Here is a 12,267-nt window from a genome sequence, read left to right as displayed (position 1 = left end):
GAAGCTGTGCAGTGGCCGGCATGAATTTGCAGCTTGGCAGATGAGCAGGAGTAGCAGCTAACAACACAATTTTAGGGCAGAAAGTGAGAGACCCTTGGGTGTATAACAATTGGGCAAAGGAAAGGTGTGATTTTACTTTGAAATGTGACATGACAGATGCTGGGAAGCTGCTTCTCGTGTTGGTGTCAATGTTTTTGTAAGGACTTCAGAAACTGGGGAGGGGGCTGAGCAGTGCCACCAGAGTGACATCAGGGTTGAAAGAGCCCTCTGTCCTGGTTAGCATATCAAAAGGACCGGTCTGAGAAGCCACTTAACAACCTGTAAGAACCCTTCCTATATCAATTACTAGGTGACCAAGAAGCCTACATCCTTATGGAAAGGAGATAATGGAAAGTCTGGGAAATGTCTGAATCGAGGCACTTTTGGGAAGTAGAAGAGACATTTTTCACAATGAGTTTAATCCTTTGAGCAGCCCACCAAAGGAATCAGACCCCTATTTCCTGATGGCTGCGTATCAAGGCCATGTGATTTTCTGGGAAATATATCTAAGTTAAACATGAGTTAGTAAGTTTGTTATTTGAAAATGTGTGAAACGTGAAGACCTGGATATCCAGAGAGGTTGAAACAATAGAAAAATTAATAACATATTTAATTATATATATTTTTTCCCCATCCTTAGACTGAGTTTACAAATATCTAAGCTTTTATATTTTGGCCATTTTCTCATTTTCCCTGCATTCCTTGAACAGTAACTGGCCATACCATGCTGTGTAGTTAGTTATTCTTTGCATTTGGATATAAGGTTCATTAAAGGTATGCAGGTTTTTTGTACTTTCTTCCCAAGCTCAGCCTGATGCAGCTGTCCTGACAACAAAAAAGAAAAACCCCTCATAAATATTTCATATGAGTATTTAGAGATCAGCTTTTTCTTAGAGAGGAAGGACCCTCCTTCCAGTAGTATCAATTATACATACACTTTTAGAGACACTTCTTTTGTTTTCAAGGCTCACTAAATTGGTTTAAGCTCTGATTCTTTAAAAGACTTGCATGATTAAACAGTTTGTATGTACCAATAAACAATGCCTTTTCAAATACTTGGTTGTACTCCACTTTTCTGAGTGCACTCAACACTTCTGTCACTGTGAAGGTGAAGAAATGTAAGAAAACTTCTGCTCTGGGAGATATAGAGGAGTATATGCACAAGCACTGGAAATGAAGCACTGTATGTTCACCTGAACAGGTATATGAAGCCTGGAGGAAGGGGAGAGTTTCTCAAAGAATCTTGAAAGGCAAAGGCGTTTTTTTTTTTACTGCTCTTTCTATACTGTTGAAATTGTGACCTTTCAAAAGTAATATTTTAGTGGCTTCAGTGCCTGTTTTTTGCTTAGGTTATGTTATAATTTTGAGCTCACAGTTTAGTGGGTAGAGGATAAGGGAAATAAAAAAAAGGGAAAGAAAAGCATAGACAAAGTTTATAGGAAAAAAGTGACTGAATGACTAAATTAAGCAGATATTTCAATGCATGTTTAATCATGTATTAGACTCCCAAATACCTCTCAGAAGTGCAGAGCATCAGTTGCCATTTCCTAGTGGGAAATTAGTTACCTGCATCAGATTCCTCATGGCTTTGAGCTGTTTCTATGTGAAGTACAATATTTCAGGATGGGCCACAGTACTGGAATACAGAAGTTTAATTGATCTTGTCTTTTATTTTCATAAGTACACCAGTGACTAGAAATTAAAACACAGATTGTACTCCAGATTCCATGAGGAGAGAGCCCCTCAAGTAAGGAATATAAAAGCTTGATAAATGTGATTGAAAAGCAGTAGCATGCTGCATATGTTGACCAGAATATGATAGTATGATGTGCTGTAGGGGACAAGAGAACACAGGTTATCCATCTATCTGACTGTGGGGTGTGTTTCTTAAACAGCTACAGAACTCATCTTTTATTTCTTTTTGCTTAAACACAGGTTCAGACAAGAAGCCTAAATGAATAAGGAATTTTTGTATTTTGCTGTATACTTGGTCAATCATTATTAAACAAGCCTAATTTCTTTCAACCTCTACAAGAAATTTTTGTGAGTCAGTCAGATCCATGGAAGTGATCCCTGTGGTCAGACATGCAGGTACTGCATTAATAAACAAAGGATGGTTTTCCCTGCATTTTATTGTTATGATTGGGAAGCAGTTATTTTGGAAGCTTACAGCTGCATTTTGGTTTAGCATTGACATTATATTTAAGCCTTTAGGTGGCTCAGAATTACCTTATTTTTTTTTGCCAGGAATATTTATTTTTATTATTTTTCTTAAATAAAACACTCATAGAGATTTCCAACAATTTTTGTGAAAGAAACTGTATTAAATAGTTCCTGCAAGCCTGTGAGGGAAAAGGGGTTGAAGCTAAAGGTCCTGGACGTCCTGTCCTGCTCCTTGATGCCTATGCTGGTGTCTGTCCTACTGCTGTGATACTGAAAATATCCATTTACAAATAAAAATTGCATTATAAGTGTAATACCGAAAACGTTTGACATGCTTGATTAAAGGGACTTTAGGGACCTGAGGCCTGGTGCACTGTCATGCTGGTGGGGAAAGAAGCAGCAGCTTTGTCCTCTTAGAAACCATGATCTTGTGCCTTATTCTGGCTCTTTCCACAGAAATGTGCCTTGGGAGCAGCCCTGAGGAGCAACAGCACAAGTATTGCACCAGATTTGCATCACCAGAGAGCCCGGGCTCATTAGAATGCTCCTTCTATGCAGGACTTTGGAGTTCTGCACAGCTTTTGGGTAGTGGTGAGGAACCTCTGAAAGGGCTGTGAATGCCAGAGAGAGGAACCAGCCTGTCCATTCTGCTCCTGCGTTAGGCTCACATTAGAGATGGATTTGCTGGCTACTCAGGGTTGCACACATGTTATGTCATAACAAATAATCTAAAGAATCAAAGTTATGGAAATTACATATTTAGGGATCAAACCACACAATGGAAGAAAATTGTTCAAATTGCTCAAAAACAAAACCCATTAAAATTCTTGCTGCTTGTACAAAGCTTTAGCAACATTTTGGATGAAAACATCCTACAATCAGAAACCTACATGATTTGACGAGCAAATATAGAAAACAAAGTTTTCAATACTTCTGATTTTTCCCCCTCATTTCCACCTGTCAAATTCATCCACTCAATTTAATCCAAATTTGCAAAAGATTTTTGTTATCTCTGGAAGATACTTCTAAGTGGTTTATATTTTCTTTTGCAAACAAATCAGGGAAAAAGAATCGCAACAACAAAACCTCAGTTGTATTTTATCTATGTTCTCTCTTTTTTTCATAGTCCCTTAAGAAAATAAAAAGCTTTTTCTAGTACTTCATAGTTCTTATAACCTAAAGATCAGTCCTGTAAAGCTTATGACAGATTCTTTGCTGGCCTTAAGAGACTCTATTTTCACTCAATAGACCTTAATGTTAAAAACTAATGGGAAATTTCACTTATTCATAAGTGGTTTGCTTCTGTCAGTACTAAAAGAGCAAATTTAATGTTAATATACCTGCACAGCTTGTATGGTGTTAAATAAAGGAACTGCCTGCTGTATCTGCATATGTTGTCACAAATCTTAAGTCAAGGTCAAAATCTTAATTTTGAGCCTTAACACATTTCCATTTGCCTTATTCAAATACTCTATATGGGCTTATATCCTCCAAATGGTGGCGTGAGGTTCATCCAAGGATCAGTCCTGGTGAGTGAGTTAGGATTCAGGTCTACACATGGTATAACCCTTGTTCAAACTGACACAGGACAAAAGAGAAGAAATCTGGAATTCTGTCAAAGTTTCCTTCCTTTTCTTCAGATCTACTCCTGATGCCTGGCCAGTGCATCACTTATCAACTGTTCCCAATTAGAAACTAAAAAGGAAAAATATTATGGGCTTGACGGGCACTGGAGAGTGCCAGATTTTCTTTGTGGCTCTGGTGTGAGCTTAAACCTGTCTCAACCCAACCACAGTGCCTGAGCTGTGACCCAGTGCAGACTGTTGGGAGTGTCTTGCAGGTAATATTGACAAGGTGGGTCTCAGGATGGGAGCAGTAATTATTTGAGATCACAGACAAATATTGCTCAATCTTTTTTAATATTTTAAATTCCTGAGGGTGTAGTTGGTCTGTAGGTACTGCCATTGCACCTGTGTTTTTCTCTAATTTTAGAAATGTTAGTGTACACAATCTGAAAAAACATGTTGGCAATATAGCCTGCTACATTGCAGTGGTAAATGGAGATAGTCTCTTAACAAGGCTCAGGTTTTGTAGCCATATGTACAAGATATGAGAAGCAAAATATGTATTGTGTAGGAACAGCTATGTTCCCACAGCTGTGGGTGTATCAGTGTGTGCAGCAGCCAGATAACTATCCTGCAAAACACTGCAAAGGGCAGTGCCTGTATCTAACTGCCAGATCAGCAGCTCTGCTTCCTCCCCAGGGTGCATCGTCCTGCAGTCTACCCAGCAAGGCCTTATGGCTTTTTTGTGTGCTTTGTTGCTTATTTGACTTCTTTTTGGAGGAAGGATTTTGTTCACCTCTTATTACCATGAAGTGAATAAGATCACCTGGAATTAACATTTGGAAGAATATTTGACAAACATCACCTCAGAAATTCAGTTCTCCTGACACTGGGCCGCAAGCACACCAGATATAAATATGCCAAAACAGTTCTTCCATTAACCTCACATCACCAGTCTTTTCGGGTTGACTGAGTACAAAATATTAATTTGGAAATACACTGTACCTGGGGATTATACTACAAAACTATTTCAGACAGCTCTCTTATTCCTTTTGTCTAAAAGTTTTATTCTGGACCTGAGCAACTGTTTTTTTCCTCAATATTTTAGCAAAAGTAAAACCATTCTTATAAAAGTTTCCATTACTATCAATTACCATTTTTTTTCCCATTGTGGAATGAACTTCCATTTCACACTTACTTATAGGATTATGCAACTCTTAGCCATAGTGAGGTCTTTGTCAAATGGTGCCCCAGTATTAGGGAAGACAGCACATTCTTGTAGATTTGAGACATGGACTCAGAAATTTTTGGTCTAGAAAGCATTTGATTCATTTTCAAGTGTCTGACTGGGGCTAGTTCGCTTCTCTTTTTCTTATATCTTGATTTCTATTTGAAAATGGGAATATTGATACTGATCTCTTTCATAACCTACTTCAGAATGTAAGATGGAAATTCTACAGGTGCATTCTATTTATATGCACTGCATATTATAAGGCAAGATTGTCTATTAAAGAGATTCAAAGATTGAATCTTTCTAAATATTTCATTTTATTGGCATTCTTAAATAATTGAACCATGTAGAAGAGGTATATTTAGCTGTCTTGCTGGAAACAAGAACTTGATCCATAGGACTGCATCCCTTACAGGTCCTTTGGTTTTGCTTGGAAAATGGCATAGCTTATCTTGATTGCTTATCATAATCCTGTGTTACAGAATAAGCATCTGATTTGAGACTCTGCTGACTGTCCAGACTCATAGAAGAATTGTATGTCTGTATGTCTGTATGTCTGTATGTCTGTATGTGTGATCTGTGATCGGATTGCTCTGATTTCACTCACAGTTTTGTAGTTGTATTTGTTTGCTCCTGTGAAGTGCAGCTTTGGCTGCTGTGAAGGTGAGGGGTTGTCCCATCAGTTTACATTAATTGATGATTTTGTCCAACAGTTTCCCTCTCCCTACCCTTGTCTCTTGGGATGACACCCTATGGGTGGTGTTGACTGCAGAGCAGCAGCCCCACTCTGATGTGCAGGGCTTTATGTTTATGCAAGCACTGCTATCACTCTCATAGATAAAGAGTTTTTACCTATTTATGTCTCTTCCTGAATTTGTGAGCATGTCCATCTAGCTGATAAAACCCTCAAAGAATGGCTCTTTTATATTCTGACAAAAAGGCTTTTTGATTAATCTATATTAAGTATTATAGTTTAGTTTGCTGTAAACATATATGCATGTAAAAACCATTGGTTTGGTTTGTTGTTGTTTTTTGGGCGGTTTTGTTTCTTTTTTTTTTTTTTTTTTTTTGGTTGACATCTAAATTTCTCATTATAATTTTTGACTTTGTGTTCATTCTTTCCAGACACAGGTATTGTATTTATAGGCATTGATTTATCTTTCTTTATCTCTGACAAAAGAATCATACTAATATGACATCCTGCAGATTCTCTGATGTTTACATAGTATCAGCACAGGGAAATACTACTTTCGGTTTTGATACATAAAGCCCTCCTTGTCTCTTGTCTTTTGTCTGTAGGCTATTATGCATGTGACTAAAGCCATGCATGACTTGAGCAAATGTTTGAATAGGGCTCTTGTGTAGTAGGACTGTATAAGCCATTAGGCGTACTCTCTTTAACTTGGTGATGAAAACATTATGGTACATTTGGTCACACAAAGTAGAGTAAAATTGCTTTTGTGGCAGCAGAATAAACAGCATTCTAATCTGTGGGGTTTTTTTATTGTGCACGTGTGTGTGCACTGCATACTTGTGGCAAAATTATCAAGCAGGATTGAACATGAAAAGTGTTAAAGTTATTGGAGTTGTGGAGTGAAAGCTGGGCTGAAGAGAGAAAAAATGTATTGCTTTTTTCATTCTGAAGTTTGAAATCAACATTATTCTGTCATATTTGTGATCTGAGCTTGAAATCTGTTAATTGACATGTGAGGCAGTTGCTAACCATCTTTGTCATTTATAAAGCCTTTTGTAAGGGCATTGTTTTTCTTTCTTCTCTGTTTATGGTGAATGCTGGAGCAGGGACTTGAATTTTTGCTGTGGGAATGTGAAACACACGGGAAGCTGCTCTCTGCCAAGTTATTTCCCCAAGGATCTGCTTTACATACTGACAATCAATGACCTGTCAGGTGTAGTTATGCACCATAGCAATGATATGAGGTCAATTAGATGAAACCAAGGTAGGTATTCCCAGCAGAACCCAGCTATCTATTTAACACTGTCAAACTAAGTTTTCTTTGCTAAAGAACATCCTCTTTCAGTTTTGTTTCTTTTTAGATTTTATTAACTCTGAATGTGCATCTAATCTGTAAAATTCTAACAATGGGAAAAATATTCGTTTATTTTGCTTTGTCTTGAAAAATACTATACTACATGTTTTGCTATTTTGTCTTTTAACATAGACCCATGCTTGTGCACGGTATATATATACTGTGCAACTCTTCCTCATATAAAGAGTGTGTATTTGATGTAAAAAAATAAACAAACATATTCTTTGCTGTAAGGGTCAGGAGATATTTAAGTAATCTGTTTTACAGTAACATAAATATAGTGTCTCCTAAGCACATAAATATTTCCTTAGAAAAAGCCACCTTACAAATATAACACATTTATTTTGGAATTATTTTATAATTCCATACTTGTGAAGCAAAAGATGCATAAATTTGATCTGTAAATCAGTATTTTTACATGGAATCACTGATTCCATGTAAAAATACTGATTTACAGTTTCCAATCTCTTGATACCAGAGGAGAAAATACTTTCTTAAAATAGATACAGGATTTTCCATATTTCTCCCTTAAAAAACCCCATAAAAACAAACAAAACAACCAAAAAAAAAAAAAAAAGAAAAAAAGGAAAAAGAAGAGCTCTGTTTTGTTAGCTCATGACTGAGAACTGCTAAAGATTAAGAATAAACATGCACTTGGTACACTGTGTACTGCATACAGTGTAACAGTACAACAGCATTTTTAGCTACTGTGTGTATCATATTGAAAGCAGAAGACAGCAATGATAATACAGAAACTAAACAACTGGATTAAAATGTTATATAAAAAAACATAGAAAGAAAAAAGAAGTGTTGCTTTTTTGTGGGAAACGAGACAATGAAGTAATAAGAAACTAAACCCAGAGCTTTCAAAAAATATATGTTAAAAATATCTCATTCAGAAATGCAGATTAATCCTGTCTGAAAGCTGCTGCAAGATTTTGTATGAAAAAATCTGTTTTGTTTTCATGATGTTGTAATCATCCTTTATTTGTTGTCTTGCTAAATATAGCTCAGGCACTATCATTTGAGCATAAGTTAGTGTACGTCTGCACTGTGATTCTTTTTTCTTTTTTCAGATATTTTGAAGTCATCTGTTGAATTTCTGTACTGCAAGACCAGCATGTGAATCATGTCAGCAACTATACTCCATGTTTCAAAAACATGTAAAAACATTACAGTTCTTCAAACAAAAGAAGCAAAGATCTGGATCAACAGTGGAGTGCTGGAAAAAGAATACAAAGGTGGAATGTAAGATGATACCCTTATCCTTTAATGGGGGATAATTTGTAGCTAACTTATGAAGTTGGTACACAATTTGAGGAAACGAGCATCCCACCCATTTTTTCTTTGTGTGCTCTGTAGAATTCATATCCTTCCATTTTTGTTTTTTGTTTCCTTGAATTGTGCCTCATAACTTATTGTCATTGCTCATTAGCTGTTGGTTTGTTGGAAGGGTTTTCCAGACAGTGACCTTGCATAGTAACAGCTGAGTGGTTCAGAAGAGAGTCATAATTCACGGTGACCTTTAATAAAATATAAATCTGAAGAAAGCTGATTTTACTTTACTGTATCTGAAACAAAGTGAGAATTATTATTATCTTTAGTCTTTGCTGTCATGGTATTTAAAGATACTCTGAAGCAGAGGAAATACGTTTTCTCATGGGATCCTACTATTATTGTTTTGGTGAATGGGATACATAATTTAAACTCCCATTTTCCTCTGACCATCAGGTTTAGGATCTAGTTGACCAGTTCTCAGCAAGTGCTGCTGCATGCTTTGACAGGGAATCCTGACAGCTGCAGCATGTTTGCACATTCCCCTTTCTCCTGCAAGGGAAGGTCTATAGGTAACCTGTGAATTCAGTACCATTTGCATTTTCTTTTTCTAATTTTTCCTGTTTTCCCGATAGCAGCAAGGAAGTACCAGATCCAGCTACCTTTCTCCTTCCTGCCGCTCCAGAGCCTTGCTGTAGTTGCAGTTTGGGTTCAGCTCCAAACCAGCTGGCAAAGAAAAGCATCCATTTGACAGCTGGGCAGAATGGCAAAGGGGAGGTGGAGGCTGGAGACGAGCACACTCTCCAGGGAAGCTGTTTTTGGGCAAGCTGCAGTCTGCCCTCCGAGTGCACCTGCCTGCAGTCAGAGTCTGAGGGCTTTGCTGCCAGGGCACACCCTGCAGGAGGGCAGAGAGCACTGGGGGCCACATCCTCAGCTGCTGCTCTGCTCCATTGGGTCACTGAAACATGGTCCTGCTTTCATCAGCTGAGGAACGGAGCCTGAAGGCTAATTAAGGGAGTTTTTCCCTAATCCAGTTTATCAGAGGGTGAAATTAGCCTCTCCCCCCACATGAATGTAATGCCAAGACCAACTACTCACGTCTCCAGAGATCAAGCCTCTCCTGGAGCCTTTCCCTCTGCTCCCTGGGCTGCTCAGTGCCCTGTAACTTTGTGCTGCTCCACTGTTTCCCTCCCCCAAACCCTGGAAGAGTGGGGCTGTGCAGCCTGCCCGTCTCCCTGCAGAAGACACTGCATGCCTCCCCGAGCAGTGTCTTGTCCAGGTGCCATAGCCCAAACGACAGCTTGTGGGGCCACTGGGGTAAAATGCTGCCCATCCAGCCTATCAGGGGACCCTGTTTTACCCATTTGGTCCTGAATGGGGAATAAATGTTCATTGAAATGACAAAGGAGGTGCCATCCTATTGCCTGAAACAGATGGGAAGCCTACATGCATTGGCCATATTGCTTTTGAGCAGTTCCTAGTTCAGCCGCATAAAAATGTCTGTCCCACGAGCCTTAGACCTCCTGTGGGCAGCTCATTTGGGGTACTACACAAATCTGCCTGGTGAAGACTTACTGGATACATCTGGCTTGCTCATATTTCTAAAACTGAGCAAAGGACTTATTTATTTGTGACTGTTCTCTCCATTTGTGTGGTGCAGGGTTGGTTGCTCAAGAAGGCATGCTGGCCACGCTCTAAAATGGGGACAACTATCTGTGTACAGCTTGAAAATAAAGCTGTGTTGCAGCACCTGTTCAATCCCATTGCAATAAAAGCCAGGATGGCAGGAGAGAGCTGGAGCAAAGTATATAAAATGCAGTTTTATTTTAAATTAAATTCATAACGTACCACTAGGAATAAACTCTTTCTTCATAAAGCAGTAGCAGGGATGGGAGAATATGTTTTCCAAGCAAATTGCAAAAAGTTCAGGAAATTCTTGGCTCACTATTTGTTCTAAGTGATATAAAGGAGAAGGAAGAGACTCTATCCAGCACAAATCATATTTTTAAGAATTTCCCAATATTGCTTCCTGTCTTTGTGCTTGTGAAGCAGATTTACTTTATCTTTTCAGAAGAAAGTGTCTGCTATATAATTTGCTGGCTCTCGTTCGTTCATTCATTGAAAAACAGCAGGAAAAGGGCTTTTGTGTTAAGAACAGTCAAGGTCAGGGATTTTTGTTTTTGATGTTGGCTGCCAGTAGCTTGCTTTCTCTGACTACTGTTTCCAAGTCAGTTTGGATAGCAATCTAGTTGCTGGCTTACAGGGAGATATTTCACAGCTACAGGTCATCTGCAGTGAGTGCAAACTCGAAAGAGATTTGAGTTCCAAATTAAATGTCTTGTCCCAGCTTCTATTCTTGCCAATATCAAATTAAGTTAATCAAGCCTACTAAAGGACACACAAATTTGTGACCCTGATGCTGCAAACTCTATGGACACTCACCTTTAGAAACTGTGTGAGCAAAAGCTTTACCTCCGTGACTTGGTTTCAGAGCCTTTCACACAAGAATTCACTATAGCAAATGCTTATTTTCATGGTAAGCAAATAAAAACAGAAAACAGTATTGTGATTTTATAAGAAAGAGAAATAATGGTCAGCAAGTCGATATTTTTTAAGCCATAGTACCTTGACATTGCACAGTCAATTGCCCTTACTCATTCACAGTCAAACTACTGTGTTTCTAAAGTCTCAAGTTAATGGTTAAAGGAGAGTAAAAGAAATCATTAGGCAAAATATCTAGGTCATAAAATGTCAGTGTGAAAGTTTGAGCATTTCTTGTTGAGCTTATTTTTCTGGCAGCAGGACATTTGGGTGGCAGGCAGGCACAAAGTAGAAATCTGCTGTAGTTTATTCTGTGGTCTGTAAAACCAAGCCACTATGTAAGAGTGCACCTTAATCCTACATCCACTGACAACTCTTGTTTAAGCCACTCACAAGCAGTCTGTGACACATAGAGAGATTTCACTTTTTCTCACCTTTTAATGTAATTCTAAAGATTTTATGAATATATCAATTAGAGGTTTCCAGTAATGGAAAGCAGGTTTTAAATGCTGGAGAAGTACAATAAATCACCAGCCATATGGGCTTTTGTCATTAAAAGAAAGCCATAATAAGACAAAAGCTGAAGTAAGTTAAAGCAGCTGAACAATGATTTTAGGCGATCTTATGCAAAACTCACTACCTTAGTTTATTCACAGGAAACTTCTTTAGAAGACTGAAAGAAAATCTTTTTCAACTCTTTATTTCTTGGCTACATCAGAAAGAAAGAAAAGTAAAAGCCATCTCAGTGACGCTTTTCATGCTCTGCTTACTTTGTTTTCACATGAGATCCTGTCTGCTACCTTTGTTTTTTTTCCCTCCTGCTTTTTAGAGGGCTCCTTGTGCAAAACAATGAAAAGTCCTGATAACAACAGGCAGTTGCTCCAAGGCCTAGTTGTTCAGCAGGATTCACTCCAAGAAATTGAGAGGGGTGTGTTGAGTCTTTTTTCCATTACCAGCCTTTACAGTTAGCGGGCCAGATGGCATGAGACGGGCGCAAAAAATAACGACAATAAATAATACTACAACTTACAACGTGGACCAAGCTCAGTTACTTCCACTTCATCTCACTGTTTGGAAGTGCCTTTGATGTATAAAAGCCCCCCCTAAGATAATGAAATGCGGTGGCAGCTGGCTAATGGCTGGGAAAGTGCAAACCCTGCATTGAACTCTTCCCACCAGGCTATTCAGCACCCAGGCAATGTCAGTCTCAAGGAGACAAGGAGACGGGAAGAAACAGAGGCTTGTTGCTGTGCAGCATTTGGGCTTCTGGGCAGGCTGCTGTAGGTGGGGTGTTATTTGCCTTGCTGAATAGAAGTGATGTGCCCAAGGCAAAGGGAAAGTTTTTACTGTCTTAACACATTAACCTTGCAGACTCTGTCCTAGAAACGTTAAATGAAGCCACAGG

The 12,267-nt window shown here is 38.6% G+C and overlaps 1 long non-coding RNA gene across 2 annotated transcripts in view; it reads left to right on the top strand.

Annotated features, from left to right (window-relative positions):
• Nucleotides 1-12,267, top strand: part of LOC148223587 (uncharacterized) — a 52,679-nt gene that overhangs the window by 9,590 nt on the left and 30,822 nt on the right. Inside the window, exons 1-3 of one of the 2 annotated variants that reach the window (XR_015803808.1) lie at nucleotides 6,076-6,620; nucleotides 6,799-6,956; nucleotides 8,123-8,294. This is a non-coding gene — a long non-coding RNA (uncharacterized LOC148223587). Of the gene's footprint in view, nucleotides 1-6,075; nucleotides 6,621-6,798; nucleotides 6,957-8,122; nucleotides 8,295-12,267 lie in introns of those variants that run through there. The other variant, XR_015803807.1, reaches the window with a different exon arrangement.

Source organism: Sturnus vulgaris, chromosome 5 (genome assembly GCF_052056855.1).
Source record: "Sturnus vulgaris isolate bStuVul1 chromosome 5, bStuVul1.hap1, whole genome shotgun sequence".
Lineage (NCBI taxonomy): Eukaryota > Metazoa > Chordata > Aves > Passeriformes > Sturnidae > Sturnus > Sturnus vulgaris.
Note: the sequence above shows the minus strand (reverse complement) of the source record. Positions and strands in the feature narration are given on the sequence as shown.